This window comes from Crinia signifera, chromosome 4, assembly GCF_055691185.1.
Source record: "Crinia signifera chromosome 4, ASM5569118v1, whole genome shotgun sequence".
NCBI lineage: Eukaryota > Metazoa > Chordata > Amphibia > Anura > Myobatrachidae > Crinia > Crinia signifera.
Genome location: NC_139220.1, coordinates 269,662,006 through 269,680,221, shown reverse-complemented (window position 1 = coordinate 269,680,221; position 18,216 = coordinate 269,662,006).

Genomic DNA, 18,216 nt, shown 5'->3' with positions numbered 1-18,216 from the left:
GAGCCCCCCGACCCATCGCTATCCGAAACGGCATTACCCTCACTAGTCCAGTCTGGATCATTAGAGGACTCACCCGCTTCAGATGCTCCAGCTCTTCCTCCCGCTCCTTCAACGTTGCCACGGCTCGACGACGGTCGGTCCATACTTTGCTGCGATAATCCCCGACCTGCCAATATAGTATCATTAACGACACCGCTAACAGGCACATTAACCGGCGATGGATTTTCCCTTGCGGTAATTGCTCTTTCGCCTCTCGCCGCGGTAATGGTAGGCGCTATGGCTCGGGCTATGATGTCGGACACCGAAGCCACTGTAGCCGTAGGAGCAGCACTCCCTTGTCCACCTGGACCGGTGGTCAGCAAAGGAGCCACTGCGGATACCACTGCCGCACAAATGGACGTCAGAGCCGATGAATTTAAAGTCACCGTATCTCCGGCCCGATTAGACCCCCTCACTGCATCCGCATAGGAGTGACCAGGCATTATCTCGTTACCTTGTATACCTACAACACTTTGCCTGCCTGGTTCGTCTGCTAACCTCCTGCGTTCCCTACGCCTTTATCTTGCGTTACCTACCAAAGTCCTATCCTGCGCATGACCGTGTTGGTCCCTCTCATGCCCGCCAACTGACGATCCCCTCTGGTGGCCGGATGGTCCCTGTAGATTTTGAGAACCCTGAAGTCCCATCGGATGACCTTGAATCATCCGATGAGTCACTGTTGGACTGCCATTCCCCCATAACGGACTCAAGCATATGAAATTCCCTGTCTGTCAATTTTTCCTTCCTAAACTGCTGAATAAATTGATGCCGATCCTTGCTATTTCTAGCCGCGCCACTAGATGGCGCTGCAGGCTCATTATTAATTTCATTGCTAGCATCATCCATATTAGATCTGCGGCGGCCACTTCTAACAGCAGCCACCGCAGTATTACTCCCAGTGCCATCCGGCACTGCACCCTTCCCCCTGCCTCGTTTTTTACTTGGCGCACTGTTGTTGCTAGGGGCAACAGGGCGTCTATCCCGTCCCCTAGCGAGCCCGCCATTTTTTTGAACAGGGGGAGAGGGAGCCGGGCCGGGCTGTATCCCGGCATCCCCCTCACCCACCACATCAGCTCTGCTTTGCGCCGCGGTGTCTGCGGCCGGGCGCGACACCCGGCGCTTACTGCGTACCCGGGCGGGGGGAGAAGAGAGCAGCGATGGTGGAGAGGGAGCCGGGCCGGGCTGTATTCCGGCATCCCCCTCCCCCACCCCGTCAGCTGCGTGGTGCGCCGCGGTTACCGCAGCGGACCGCGACCCCCGGCGCCTACTGTCTATCCGGGCGGGGGGAGGAGAGACCAGCGACGGTGCTGCTGACTGACCACCGCGCGATCTCCCCCTCCGCCCGCCGCCATTGGAATTGGATGCACGCGGCGTCGCGGATTGAGCTCCGCGACGCCCTGCACCAGCCACAGAAGTTTTGGGTAACACCTGGGAGGGGGGAAGAACCCTGGCGCCCACATTTCTCCTGCGCGGCGAAGGGGATAAGCCCCTTACATCGCCGCGCACTGGAGGCCTGGCCCTGGTCCTAACATCAGCCTCATCAAGGCTGACATATCTAGTGGGAGCCCCCACAGAACGCTTGGGCCTGGCAGACATTAGAGAATAGAGGGGATAGAAACAGCTAGAAAAGAAAGGAAAGGTGACAGAAATAAGAGGTTTATTATCTAGAGATATATAGATGGGTGAAAAAAAAGGTTTATTAAAGGAAAATACAGCAATAAAGTCAGTATCTAGCTAATCAAATGAATCTCTGTACTCAACAGTCCACGATTCCTGAAGCAAGAGGCAGAATCTTCTGGAAGCAGGATCATCATCCCATCAATCCCCACCTCTAATTTCAAAACAGCCTATCCTGGACCATCATTCAAATCAGCCACCCGTCAATCAAGACAAGCCGAACCCCCGAGCCCAGATCCAGTGTTTGAGCTAAGGATTCCTGCCAATAGCCAGGTGAGTTTATGCTGTTTTCAGCCAGACAAGCTGGCTTCTACAGTCTATTTCTACCTGAAATCTAGTGTTACATTTGCGCTCTTTAAATATTTACTTAATATTTTCTTGCTAACATAATTCAGTTACCCTATTGTTTTAATGTACATTGTGTTATTACAGAATTATATTCACAATATAATAGGATATATTGCAGGCGCAGGTGCACGTGAGTATAGGCATAACGCTTGCGCATAGAGACAGGCATTGGCCTCAATTAAAGAAACTATTATTTGCACACTTTCCCTATCAAAATATGTTCGGTGGTCTGTAGCATACCCCTATTAAAATATTATTATTAGAATTTTTTGCCATTATTAGTTATATCTGCCCACACGGGCTCAGTATTATCTTCGTCTATCTCCAAGCACATTTTCTTCTCACTTGGTTTTAAGTTATTTCTAATTTCCCTGTCTTTTCTGAAAAGGGTATATCCTTCTATGTTTAAAGCCCAATTGTGTGACTCGTTGCACCATGTTTCTGTTATCCAATTATATCATACTCATCCCTTGTGGCTATTGTTTTCAGTTCCCAATTTTTTTCCTGCCAAGCTTCTTCTATTATAAATAAAAAAAAATAAAAAAGATAACTCTCTTTTTAGGGGCACTAACTTTTACTGTTAAAATTATTTTAATTTTATTCATATATATTAAAATGTAATATAGCACCAACTCATAACGGGGCATTATTGGATTTAGTTACATAGATTTATATTACATAGATTTAGTTTCAAACACCACAGTAATAGAACATCTAGGAAACAGTGACCACATCAGGGTCTCGATGGAAATCATTTCTGTAAACTACATCATACCGGCTAAAATATTACATTTTCGGAAGGCTAACTTTGAATTATTGAGGGACTCTTTAATAGAAATTGAGTGGGAAGCGTTATTTGAGGGGAAAAATGCAGAAGAAATGTGGGAAACACTGAAAAATGTGCTTGAATCATTAACTATTAAATATATCCCAAAAGGAAATAAGGGCAAATTCAATAAGAAAAAGCCATCATGGTTGGACAAAAAAGTAAGGACAGCTATTAACAATAAGACACGAGCATTTAAATTTTACAAGGATAATGTGAATGAGGAGGCGTTCAAAAAATACAAGGAATTAAATAAAATTTGTAAAGGGGTAATCAAAGTAGCTAAAAGGAAAAACGAAGAGCACATAGCCACTGAAAGCAAAACCAATCCCAAGAAGTTTTTCAAATACATCAATAGTAAATGAATAATTAAAGAGAACACAGGCCCATTAACCAGTATCAATGGTAAAAACTTTGCAGAGGATAAGGGAAAAGCTGAACTTTTAAATTAGTTTTTCTCATCAGTGTTTACTAGGGAAGAGCAGACAGAGGAGCATACAGGTAACACAAATGGGACAAGCAAGCTAGATCTTAATATCGATTTCATGACAGATGGCATTTAAATTGCGGCTCAGCAAAATCAAAACAAACAAATCACCAGGCCCTTATGGAATTAAGGGAGGAATTAGCAACCCCTCTGTATTACGTTTTTGTCAACTCATCTGGTAAGGTACCAAAATATTGGAGAATAGCAGTGGTAGTACCAATATTCAAAAAAGGAAAAAGGGACGACCCAGCTAATTACAGAACTGTGAGCTTAACATCAATAGTGGGTAAAGTATTTGAGGGATTTTTAAGCGATTGGATCCAAGTATATTTAGATCTCCATAGCTTAATCAGTATTAGCCAACATGGGTTTGTAAAAAATCGCTCATGCCAAACAAATTTACTAGGCTTCTATGAGAATGTCAGCAACAACCTTGATATTGGAAATGCTGTAGATGTGGTCTTCCTAGATTTTGCTAAGGCTTTTGATACAGTGCCTCATAAGAGGTTGATGAATAAAATGAAGGATCTGGGGAACGAATTTGTAGATGGGTAGGGAACTGGCTGAATAATAGCGAACAGAGAGTGGTTGTGAACGGAGCAGTATCAGATATGATACTTGTTATTTCCTATTTACTGCAGGGACCCCGCCGCCGCCAGCTTTATACACAGCGCCGCAGGTACACCCATGGCATGGACACCCCTGCCCACTCCAGCACCAACGCTCACCTCCATGCGGGGGGGCGAGGGGTGAACTGCCACCCTCCAGTGGCCCCTACACTGGCCCTGACTCTGCCTGTTAGAACATATGCAGAGATAATTACATTGTTGTGAGTTATTTTATTTCTGTGCAGAGTAAATACTGTCTGATTTATTCTTACACTGCAGTTTAGATTTTCCCCATACCCCACCCAAATCTAACTCTCTCTGCACATGTTACATCTGCCCCACCTGCAGTGCAGCATGGTTCTGTCCAGTAAAGAAGGAGTTTGCTTTTGAAAACCAACCAGAATCACCCCCACTGCACATCGGCCATTTGTTGCAGCTATGATTTTAATGTGTAAAATATAAATGAAGAAGAAAAGATGCATTTGGATGGAAGAAATTCTGGTTTTAATGGATAAAAGTAAAATTGCTGTAAATGTCATGCAATGAAATATGACCATTTACAGACATTTTATATTTGCTCAAATAAAATACATTTCTGTCATGCTGCGGTGATGATGAAGTCATAAAATTATTTCACTGTTTGCAAATACAGACCTGTAATCTGTAGTTAACATGTTTTACTCTAGAGAAATGTCTGGCAGGGAAATCAATCAGCGGTTCAGTCAATTTGATTAAAGTACTTACAGTATGTGCCCTATTTAGCCCAGCAACAAAATGTGTCATGCACTTACACCTGTGCTGATCCATTCGTCACCTGACATTCTGATTACTACTGTAGGTCATTTGTCAGTAAGTTCCTGGCAGAAATATAATGGTACTATTTCTGCACATATTGTTGCCCACAATATACCCTAATTAGAATGTATTTACCTAAGGGAGCAATACTGTTTAAAAATCCGGTTTTTGTTCAAGCTGCTATTAATGATTGACAATGTGTAAATGTAAGTGCTATTTTTCTCTGTTAGGACCCAGGGTTTAATAGTGAGGCAAATATGCTAATGACTATTTAATAACTATTTCAACTATTTCATTATAATATAATTATTAACCAGTTTATTCCACATAGGAGCTGATTCAATGACAAATCTGGGGGATTATTCAATGTGTGACACTACAGTATTTCCGACATTCGATTTGTCGAATCCAGTGCCGTTTTTAGCCGAATACACATGGATTTCGACAATCCACTTGTATTCCAACTGACGGAACCCTTCCAACAGTCGGAACATTGAATACAAATGGTTGAATTGACTTTGGAGTAGCCATGATTCCGACTGTTGGAAACTGTTGTAAAACAGTCGGAATCAAACATTGAATACCCCCTTAGCATTTATTTCTGTAGTCACGTCTGTGTCCTCAATGCTAAGGAGGTGGGTTGATGCTGGAGTGCTCAGACGCTGCCCGGCAATCCTGATTGAAATCCTGACGATTTTGGGGCCAAATCCAGGGATCCCGCCAATCCTGATCCTGTGATTGGCCACCCTAGTACATACAGTATGTTACACATAAAACCTGATTTTCAGTTAAAAGCAGTTGCAGTCTTTTGTTGCAGTTGGATATGCAACCTTATGCTAATGCCGCTACAATGCCCTTCCCTGGTCCCCACAGCAACAATCCGATTCTAGAAGGTGCACAATAAGTAAGAAATAGACTCTGATTGGCTGATGGGCAACATCCCATCTTCAATAGAACTCCCATTTTAGTAAATTTACCACTTTACATCTTAGATGACCCCATGGATAGCACCATTGACATTTTCGCCGGCTCTATACTACAGTAGGTGCTCTGTGCTGAGTATGGCCTCCAACATGAGCAATTTAGCATATCTATATTCAAGTAGATAATACATAGCATTTGCATCTGATTTTCCCCTGTAATGGTTACATGGCTTAACAACTAACATCAAATAACTAAAGATTAAACACGGTTGAGGTTACCAAAAGGTAAAAAAGGACTAGCTGGGCCAAGTTGTTCCTATCTGCAGGTATCTGTTTCTATGTAACACAGTGGTCTTCAACCTTTAAGACAGTGTGGGCCACTATTATTAAACAATTCAAAGAAGCCAAAGGACCACTAAGCTATGCTCTGCGTGAAAGGGGGTCAGACTGCAGTCTGAAAGGGGTAATAGATAGACAGCACAGTCCCCCTAAGACATCACATCCCCCCATAAAGAGCAGCCCTTCATAGATAGACAGCACAGCCTCCCATACTGAGCACATAACACCCCACCCGCCCCAATAGATTGACAGCTCAGCCCCCCATACTCAGTACCTAACCCCCACACCCCCCAATAAATTGTCAGCACAGCCCCCATAATCAGCACATAACACCCCACCACTCCATGGATAGCCAGCACAGCCAACCCCCTCCATAGACAGTCAGCACAGTACAGCCAGCCCCCCTTCATAGATAGTCAGCACAGCTGCCACCACCTCCATAGATAGTCAGAACAGCACAGCCAACTCCCCCTCCCCTTCCATAGTCAGCAGCACAGCCCCCCCCCCCCCCCCGTAGACAACCTGCCCGCACAATGTCGCAGTCTCTCCCGCCGTGGGAGCATTGAAAGGGCAGGGGTATGCTGGGCGACGCGGCATTCGGAAGCACAGAATGCGCAGGTCCGTGCATTGTTAGTTAATTTAGTGATTGCAGATTTCTGTGCATGAGTGGTGCAACTGAGAAACAGATGAAAAAAATTGCACAATAATTTTTTTTTTATATATCGGCCCCACAAGAAAAAAAACACATTGGGGTCCCCACAGTAACAAAATGGGTGTTGATAGGAACAAAATAAAACAACCCCCCCCCCTCCACACACACACACACACACACACACACACAAAAAAAAAAAGATTAATAAAAATAAAACACATTGGCCCCAACAGGAAAAAATAGAACATATAAAATTGCCGAAGTCTCCTGCAGAAGACTGACCTCTCAGCATTACTTGCTGACATACTTGGCTATAACCACTGAGAGTGATGCATGAAAGATGTCACAGTGCCCAGGCAAGTGCTTCAGGATGAATCAGGACTCCATTGGCTTGCTGGTCGCATGCGGCCCATGTGACACCGGGCTCCCAGGTCCAGAGGCATAGCGAAGAACTGCAGCACCCCAGTAAGCAAATGCTATGATGCCTCACCCAACATTGCACACATGTACCTGCGGACTAGACAAAGTCAGCATGTGGGGCTAAACTGAGATTTTTAAGAAGATTCTTATAAGTTCCATTTAACTTGTAATCCATGTTACATCGGCTGCAAGTTATTATTTGGGTAATGATACCTACAGTAGAGATTAATTGTAATTGTGTAGGGAGAGCATAACCTTCCTCCTAGAAGTGTATCACTCCTGAAACAACATCTGTGGCGGCAGAGCCGGGAAATTAATAGTGAGTGTGAGATACAGTGTGTTTATCTGAGGAGTGTAATCATTTCTGAAGACAGACCAAGTAGTTGGTTTTTTAATTAACTCTTGTCAGACCCATGTCATGCAGCTTCAAGCGAGTGCTCATCTAGACAATGTTACGGACAGTGGTTAGAAATGTTGGCAGAGTGTTGTGGTGTTTGATGGTGATGTTAATCCACACAACAGTATTTAATCAGAAGGTTGGTTTATTTGGCATGCAGGAGATAACAGTGTGTAAAAGGTAGAAGAGGTTTTGCAGCAGTAGCCAATTCCGCACAGACAGCAAGGTATCACAGTGACTCCGCTGCAGCTAGCACTAAGCGTCATGCAGCTGTATATATATATATATATGAGTAGTGACTCCAGAGCCGGCCCTAGCCTAAATGACGCCCTAGGCAAGATTTTGGCTGGTGCCCCTTAGCACCGCCACTAGTTTCGCCTCTGATCCCGCTCCCCTTTCCCAGCACCATCAACCCTCATCATAGCAGTCATCATCTTGGTGCTCCTACCCGCAATATTTTAAATAGAAACAGTGCACACATTCGGTGCGCAGCCCAAACAGGGGGTGTGTTCTTGCTGGGAAGGGGAATGGCCACATAATAGTACCCCCAATTAAAATTATGCCACACAGTAGTGCAACTTTATTCACATTATTCACATATCATACAATGGTGTCCCTTATTCACGTTACATCACACAGTAGTACCACTTTACCTTATATACATTACTCCTCACATTATTCACATTATGCCCTTAGAAAAAAAATCCTGAGAAAATATTGTATTTTAAGCATCTCCATGGCCACACTGCAACCTAGTACAAAGCAGTGTGTCCGGTCAGAGGAGAAGAGCTGCAGCTGCTGTCACTTAAGGGGAGGGGGCCTGGGGCTCCCACTGGGCCCTTCCATCAGACTTTGTTCTGAGTAATTTGTACCCCCTACCCCTTTCTCTCGGCACCCATGATAATACAAAACAGTAATGCCCCTTACACATGACACACATTATTAATGTCCTCATAAACATAATGCCCCTTACACATTATGCCAACCTTTATTAATGCCCTTCATACACATAATGACACACATAACGCCCCTTACACATATGTTGCACATTATTAATACCCTTATACACATGACACACATAATACTTGCAGTGGTGCAAGTAGAAAAAAAGTCTTAGTGGTACTGTGCTGCGTGCCGAAGGCACGCGCCGAAAAATGGGCGTGGTCAGGGCGTAGTTAAGGGGCGTGGTCATATGACACAAGGGGGAGTGGCTACATGACAAAACTTTAGAGCACAATGACATTTCTGTTTGGGCTTGTGCATTGCATCCTGAACACAAAATGTAGGGGTCAGGATCAAAGTGTAGGAGCCAGACAAACCATAAATAGGGATATTGCACGCCGAAGGCGCATGGCAAAAATGTACACAGGACTGACGGTTACACGTCACACACCCAATACATATTACCCATGCCATAATGCCCATTACACATTATGCCACACATAGTAATGCCCATTACACATGCCACACACCGTAATACCTATTACAAATAATACCACACACCGTAATACCCATTACACGTTATATACCAAACACCATTATGCCACGCACTGTAATGCCCATTACATATAATACCACACACCGTAATACCCATTACATACATTACACACGCTGTAATGCTCACTACATAATATGCCACATAAGTGCCGCTTACCTACATGCTCATTGCTATGGGTTTCATGCTCAATGCCAGGGGTTTCAATGTTTCATGCTTACACCCCTGCATATTACCCATGCCATAACGCCATACCACAATACTTGCACCACTGCGGTGAGAAGTGGCAAAGTGGCGGGCTGCGGTTAGAAGGTTTGGGCTGAGGCGAGAAGGGGCGAGGTGGCGGGCTGAGGCGAGAAGGGACGAGGTGGCGGGCTGAGGCGAGAAGGGGCGAGGTGGCGGGCTGAGGCGAGAAGGGGCGACGTGGCGGGCTGAGGCGAGAAGGGGCGAGGTGGCAGGATTTCGGCGAGAAAGGGCGAGGTGGCGGGCTGCGGTGAGAAAGGGAGAGATGATGGGCTGAGGTAAGGGGTGAGGTGGTGGGATGAGGCGAGAAGGGGCGAGGTGGTGGTATATAGTGGTATAAAGAGAGGTGCTGGGATGAAGTGAGAAGGGGCGAGGTGGTGGGATGAGGCAAGAGGGGTGAGGGGCATGCTGACAGAGGGTGAGGTCACATTGTCTTGGTGAAAGGGGAAGAGGTGGCAGAGGGGGAAGTAAGAGGGGGTACAAGAGAAAGTAGATCTGTTCTTACTAACATTGGGTGGCTCACAGGGGCCGGCCTCTGCTGGCTGCCACTGCTGCTCACCTGATATGGCATTTGGCTACCTTCACGTGGTCCCGGCCGCTGCTGCCCTTATCATGGTTGTTGGCTGCCACACTGCCGCTGATCATCTGCTGCCGCCAGTGTCCAGACACCAGCCCCCCCCTCCCCCTGCTCCTGCTCCTCTCACTGTACCTGGCCGCCACTGCTATAGAAGTCTCCTGCTCCCAGCGCCGCTATTGAGGCACAGGCTGCCGGAAGTTACAGTGACAGGCAGCCTTCCCCTTGCTTCCCCCTGCGGCTCTGTCTCCAGCACGTCGGCAGGAGTGTGATGAGACTCTGAGCCGCTCGTGCTGCCGCCGTGCCTCGGCTTGATGTCACTGCGCAAACCTGCGCATGCGCAGTGACATGCGTGCCGGGATTTTATGGCGGTACGGGGTACCGGCGGAATATGTTATAGCGGTACGCCGTACCACCCCGTACCGCCACACTTTCACCACTGAATACTTGTTACACATATGTCGCACATTATTAATGCATTTATACATGACACACATATGCCGAACACTATTGCACAACAAACCCACCCGCAGACAGCACTCACACAGCCGCTAACACTGTGATCTCTGCCTCTGCTTGGATACAGATGTTTCCTCATATATCTTGCCTCAATAGGCCATGCAGCTCCTGGCCAGTTCTGCTAACGTTGGGGGCCTTTTATGCTGAAAATTTGTCTTATTTGCATTGTTATGTGACCAGGACACACAAGGAGCTACCGATGATTAAAATGATATGCGGCATGCCTATATTCTTTGTGCGACTGTGGCTGTACCTGCATACGGAATGCTATGTTACAGTGATTTCCATGAATACACTATTTAATATGCAGATACAGCCTCACTCACACACAGAATATAGGCATGCTGCATATCATTTTAATCAGCAGAAGCTGCTGGTGCCCAAGGCATTGAAAACGCCCTAGGCATTTGCCTAGTTTGCCTGAACACGTCAGGCTACGCTCCACTCTGTTCCATTCGGGCAGCATCACACACACATGGAGGATGAAGGAACTGTGTCACCAGGTCTCTTCCTGCGTGGGCTGGCACTAGAAGACACTAGAGCATGCACACTGCACCCTTGTGTACAGAGGAGACAGTGTACTGAGCTCTCTAGTCTCTAAAGAATTGGAGCATCTTGGAACCTGGACACAGCAGTTTAAGAAAAAAATACAACTATAGAAAGCAACCAAATTACCAGTATAATTAACCAGCACCTTCTATTCTTCAATTAAAAACAAATTATTTAATATAGAATAGAATAAAATGTTTTTGTGTGAAATTAAAACATTTTGGTTGCTTCTGTTCTAGAGATGGTGTTACCAGTACGTTTTGATAAGTAGACAAGTGGTGATACAGGGGTTGTTGAGACCCCCAGAGCACACTGAAGGTGCTGCAAAAAAAATGTAACTTTGCTACAGGAGGCATGGCCTTGTGGGAGCCTCGCTGGTGTCACTAAAGGGGTTTGGCCTTGCAAACATAGTCACTATGGGCACTGTCACTATTGGCTTTGCAAACATAGTCACTATGGGCACTGTCAAAGGGGTGTGTCTAGTACCACATATTGGGGCATGTCTAGCACCTGCCATTGGGCAGTGGTGCAAGTAGAAAAGTCTTAGTGGCACTGTGGCGCGTGCCGAAAAATGGGCGTGGTCATGGCATGGTCACATGACATGAGGGGGAGTGGCTACATGACAAAACTTTAGAACACGATGACATTTCTGTTTGGGCTTGTGCATTGCATCCTGCACACAAAATGTAGGAGCCAGGATCAAAGTGTAGGAGCCAGACAAACTATAAATAGGGATATTGCACGCCGAAGGCGCACAGCAAAAATCTACACAGTACTGCTTGTTGGGGTGGCCAAACTGGTCCTCGATTTCTAGCAACGGTTCACGTTTTCCAGGTTACCTAGCTGGTGCACAGCTGTAGTCATTACTAACTGTCACATTTCCCAGACTCCCTAGCTGGTGCACAGCTGTAGTCATTACTGTCACATTTTAAAACATGCTGCATTCATTCCTACTATAGATTCACAGGTTGCCTGGAAAACATGCACCGTTGGTAGAATTTGAAGACAGGTTTGGCCACCCCTGGCCTGTTACATGTCACACACCCAATACATATTACCCATACCATAATGCCCATTACACATTATGCCCCACACTGTAATGCCCATTACACATGCCACCAGTGCCAGATTAAGCCTTCGGGGTGCCCGGGGCACTTTAGACAGGGGGGCCCCTTGCACTTGTCATTACTGGCCGCAAACTGCATGGGAGAATATTACACTGTCAAAACACAGAGTAAAGGCACTATAAACTTGGTCAATGGGTAACTGCAGGGGATATATAGATATATATATAGATAGATATATACACACATACACATAAATACATACCACATGAAAAGCCTGTGTTTGTCCCTTTGCACCTTACTCTGTAGGCGACCTCACAGTCCCAGTGCTGCCTGTGATTAAAAACCCTCCCATGACTAGGCTGCTGCTGTTCTCCATGGGCCTGAGAAGCATGTAATGACCTCGACAATCAGAGCTCAGCACAAACATCTCAGCCTCTGCCCTCTGGTTCAAAGTGTCATGGGACTTAATCAACTCCCAGTAATGCACTGCACACTTGTGCAATCAGTGTGCCTTCGCTCCCGATGCTCAGCACCATTAAACATTGTCACATTGGCAGATAGGTGAAGCTGCAGCACTACCCCACTCCCATGCACAAAAACTTTAGCTAAAAAAAAATACATGCCAACCACAGGGGGCCCCTAGCTAGAAGGGGGGCCCAGGGGCACTGGCCCCTTGTGCCCCCGTTATAATCCGGCTCTGCATGCCACACACCGTAATACCTATTACATATAATACCACCACCATAATGCCCATTACACATTATATACCAAACACCATAATGCCCATTACACATTATGCCACGCACTGTAATGTCCATTATATATAATAACACACGCTGTAATGCTCATTATATAATATGCCACATAAGTGCCGCTTACTAACATGCTCGTTGCTATGGGTTTCATGCTCAATGCCAGGGGTTTCAATGTTTCATGCTCTCCGCCACGGGTTGCATGCTCTCCGCCAGGGGTTGCATGCTCTCTGCCAGGGGTCGCATGCTTTCTGCCAGGGGTTACATGCTCTGCGAGGGCCCAGGGGTTGCATGTTCTCTGCCAGGGGTTGCATTCTCTGTGCCAGGGGTTGCATGCTGTATGCCAGGGCCCTGGGACTGCATGCTCTCTGCCAGGACTTGCATGCAAATGCCAGATGAGGCATGACAGCAGCTTGTCGCTGTAAGGAAGCTAGCTTAGGGCCAGGCATCACTGACAGGACATGCTGGGATCTGTAGTTCCACAGGGGACCCTAGGAGATTCCACATCCTGACAGCCTGTCAGGATGTGGAATCTCCTAGGGTCCCCTGTGGAACTACAGACCCCAGCATGTCCTGTCTCTCTCTATAACCCCCCTAAGCGACCGGGCCATTACCTGCTGCAGGGCCTTTCCAGCAGCAGCGGGTCCCCGGTGAGGGCCTCCCCGTTCAGAGCTCCCCTGTGCAGCACAGCTCCCCCTTCAGCTTCCTCCGCATCCCCCCCTAGAGTACTGGGTACAGGCTGCAATTTCTAAGGTCCCACAGATTGCGGCCTACCTGCTGCCTCCAGGCCGGGGACTCTAGTAGCTCCCGTAGCCGCCGCTGACCTCCGGAAGTGGCCGCAGTCGCAGACCTGACCTGCCGGGGGCCAGAGAACCTCCCCTCTGCTGCCGCTCACCTGCCTGGGACCCCCGCTGTCGGCACAGCCTTCCATTGATGGTGCAGACCCCTTGGATCCCTCCTTCCCCGACCCCGCACAGAGACTGCAGCCACTGGGGAAACCGGCCGGCTGCATGTGCATGCACAGTGAGTGCCAGGTCATTTTTTATGACTGTACGGGGTACCGGCACCATATGTTTTAGCGGTACGCCGTACCACCCCGTACCGCCATACTTGCACCACTGCCATTGGGTGTGCCACAGGCACTCACTACAATATAAAACATCTCTCAGCCGCACCATAATCTCCTGCCTATTTCAGTTTTAATCTTGTAATTACTCTGCAAATAATGTCATAAACATATATTATGGAATCAGATGAGGCAGGTATGTACTGATATGACAAACGTCTAGTACAGGGGTCCTCAAACTATTTGCTCTGGGACCCCAACAAACAATAAAAACAATTACAGGACCCCAGAAAGTTATTGCAGAAGGTCATCACATCACATGTGTAGTCAGCAGACAGCACATACATGGCAGCATTGTGGAGGAACTCAATGATGCGAGGAGTCTCAAATAACAGACATTTCAACAGATTTTTTAGATTCCTTAAATCACTGACAAAGATTAGAAAAGTCATCAGCCTGATGGTCAGCAACATGGAGTCGTGACCCCATGCTGAGAAGGTCGGAACCCACTTTGGGGTCAGGACCCACAGTTTGAGAACCGCTAGTCTAGTACAATTAACAATGCAAAACACATAATAGATTGATTGATGGGCGCTTTTAATGGAATACAGTTCTAAAAAGCAAAAGTCTTTGATAAAAGGTATTGCTAGCAGCAGGGAGGTGTTCATAAGGGTATGCACAGCATTAGGGTGTGTCTGTGCACCCCTAACACTCAATGTGCACACGCCTATGACTATGGGGGCATGCCGACCACCACAAAGACTTTTCTAACACTGCAGGCTCCTGCCCAGTGACAGGAGCTGAGTGCTGCAGGATAATGTCACACTGCAGCACCTGGCTTCTATCTTTGTGGAGGGTATGGGGGAACTGATTTCGATAGGTCAATGCCATGTGCTTGACCCAACACTAACGTTTTTCCGTCAGCTCCTGCAAGCACCTATTTGACATCACCCAAACAAAGCAAATTTAACCCCTTCCCGACATTTGACGTATATATACGTCATGGCCGGGATGTACTTCCCGACACATGACGTATATATACGTCATGACTTTAAACTGTCCCCGTGTCTATAGACGCGGGGACAGAGGGACGATGTCTGCTGTCCCTGACAGCAGACATGTCCCTGCATGCCCAGGGGGGGCTGCGATGCCGCCCCCCCGTCGGCGATCGCTGTGATTGGCTGTTCAGTGTGAACAGCCATTCACAGCGTTTTCCTGTGTTACCGGCGAATCAGACGCTCGGTAACACAGGTGTCAATCACCGCCAGGCGTCAGGGGGCATGAGGGGGTCATCGGTGACGACGACACCTCACCCCACCTGCCCCCAAGGCTGTGATTGGTCCGTGGGACCCACAGACCAATCACAGCCAAGGCGCGTGATTTAAACTAACGGTGACTGCGCTGCAGACGCCATTCCGGTCTGGAATTGCGTGCAGAGCGGTCACCGTGCCAATCTGTCGTGATACATACCTGATCCTTGCCTGAAACTTACCTGATCACCGCTGATCACCGCTGATCACCGCTGGTAGCGTGCTGCCAGCAGCTGGATACTTCCTGGATCTTGTGACTTCTGTGTGTGCTGCTGCAGCAGTGTCATAGAGTCACAGATCGTGAGAGATAGGGACAGATAGTGACAGAGAGTGATAGAGAGTGATAGAGAGTGATAGAGCGTGATAGAGAGTGATAGAGAGTGCTATATTTTGTGTCTGCTGCACCCCCTTTTGTGCTGATCACTATATCTGAGGTGATCAGCAACTTTTTGGGGGTGCAGAGGTTTTTTTTTTATATATATACCTGTCAGTTGCAGCAAAGGTTGTGCTGCCTGTGCAACTGACTGCTGCCCCCCCCTGCTGCCCCCCCTTTTGTGCTGATTGTGCTGATTAATTAACTGATCAGCAACTTTTTGGGGGTCCAGGTTTTTTTTTTTTATATATATACCTGTCAGTTGCACCAAAGGTTGTGCTGCGTGTGCAACTGACTGCTGCCCCCCCTGCTGCCCCCCCTTTTGTGCTGGTCAGTTTTAATTAATTAATCAGCAACTTTTTGGGGGTCCAGGATTTTTTTTTTTATATATATACCCTGTCAGGTTGTGTGTCTGCTGCCCCTCACTGCTAATCAGTGGTGCATCACTGCATCACTGATCTGCAGTTTTTTTTTTTGGAGAGTGCAGTGGGGTTTTGTTTTTACACCCACGTTGCTTGTGTGGGTGTCCTGTGGCCGCTGAGCGCTGATCAGTGACGTACAATCACTGAACAGCATTTTTGGCACAGGGTTGATTTTTTTTCTGCAGTTTTTTTAAATTGTTTTTTTTTTGGAGAGTGCTGTGGAAATTTTTTTTAAATTGTTTTTACACCCACGTTGCTTTTGTGGGTGTCCTGTGGCCGCTGTTCAGTGACGTACAATCACTGAACAGCATTTTTGGCACAGGTTGATATCATTTTTTTTCTGCAGTTTTTTTTTTATTGTTTTTTTTTTTTTGTTTTTACACCCACGTTGTTTTTGTGGGTGTCCTGTTGCCTTTGAGCGCTGTTCAGTGACGGACGTTACTGACCAACATCTGTGCTCAATTTTTGGCGCAGGACCTTTTTTTTTTTTTAACCCCTTCAATTTTTTTTTTTATTGGGATCAAATTCCTGTATAAAGTATTTTTTTTTCTGCACTACATACACACTACACACTACATACCCCCCGTGTTGAAATAAAGTTTGTACCCCCCCTACACTATACACGTGTTGAAACATTACACAGAAACACAAAAATAAAAATGGCATCCCAAATGTCATCCCAAATGTCATCCCAGTCATCCAGAAGAATGTATTCAGCGGAGGAGGCATATGCCATGCTTGCCTCTGACTCTGACACAGCCAGTGATGCAAGCGGGGAATTTGAAGGATTCGCCTTAAGCTCCTCTTCCTCCTCTGCTGATGAGGGACCCCCTCAAAGACGCCCCCGTAGAGCAGCTGAGACCCCCCCCCCAAATGATTGATCCCGTATGGACCCCACCACCAGACAATTTTGAGCCCCAGGTTCCCGAGTTTTTGGCCATCCCAGGAATCCAATTTGATTCAGCAGGTCTCAGAGAAATTGACTTTTTCAAATTATTTTTCTCTGATGATTTTATAAATTTAATGGTGGACCAAACTAATTTATATGCCCAGCAGTTTATTGCTCAAAACCCCACGTCATCATTTGCTAGGTGGACCCCTGTAGATGCAGTAGAGATGATGACGTTTTGGGGTCTGGTGTTACATATGGGCATAGTAAAAAAGCCACAAATTAGGCAATATTGGAGTACAGATGTTCTGTACAGCACCCCATTTTACCGTATGGCCATGACTCGGGCTCGTTTTGAGATAATCCTTAAATTTTTACATTACACCGATAATACACTGTGCCCACCTAGAGATGATCCCACCTTTGACCGGCTATTCAAAGTCAGGCCGGTCATTGATCATTTCAGTGCCAAATTTGCAGAGATGTACATCCCTGAAAAATTTATTTGTATTGACGAGTCCCTTATACATTTTAAAGGAAGGGTTAAATTCCGCCAGTACCTTCCCAGTAAGAGGGCAAGGTATGGCATAAAAATGTATAAGCTGTGTGAAAGCACCTCAGGGTACACCCACAGGTTTAGGGTATATGAAGGGAAGGATTCAAGAATTGAACCGCCAGAATGCCCCCCCTCCCTCGTAGGTGTTAGTGGAAAAATTGTCTGGGATTTAGTGCACCCCTTCCTGGATAAAGGTTATCACCTCTATGTGGATAACTTTTACACTAGCATCCCCCTGTTTAAGGCCCTTGGTTCAAGAGGTACAGCAGCTTGCGGTACTGTGCGTAAGAACCAAAGAGGCCTCCCAAAAACGCACATTGCCCAAGTAATGAGAAGGGGTGAAAGCAGGGGAATATGCACCGAAAATATGTTGTTGGTCAAATATAAGGACAAGAGGGATGTCCTTATACTGACAACAATTCATGGAGACAGTACCACCTCCATCCCTGTACGAGGTACCAGTACCCACACCTCAAAACCTAATTGTATCCTAGATTACAATAGGTACATGGGCGGAGTGGATCTTTCAGATCAGGTACTGAAGCCGTACAGTGCCCTGCGGAAAACAAAAATCTGGTACAAGAAGCTGGCCGTGTATATCATCCAGATGGCACTGTATAACGCTTACGTGCTATTCCGTTCTACCAGCCAGAGGGGGACATTTATGCACTTTCAAGAGGAAGTCATAAAGGGCCTAATATTTGGGAACCAGCAGGCAGAGGGCCCCAGTACTTCTAGTACTGGCCCCCGTATTGTACCAGGGCAGCATTTTCCTAACGAAATCCCCTCCACTGCAAGAAAGGGCAGGACACAAAAAAGGTGCAAAGTTTGCTATAAAAAGGGAATAAGAAAGGAAACTATTTTCCACTGTGAAACTTGCCCCGACAAAC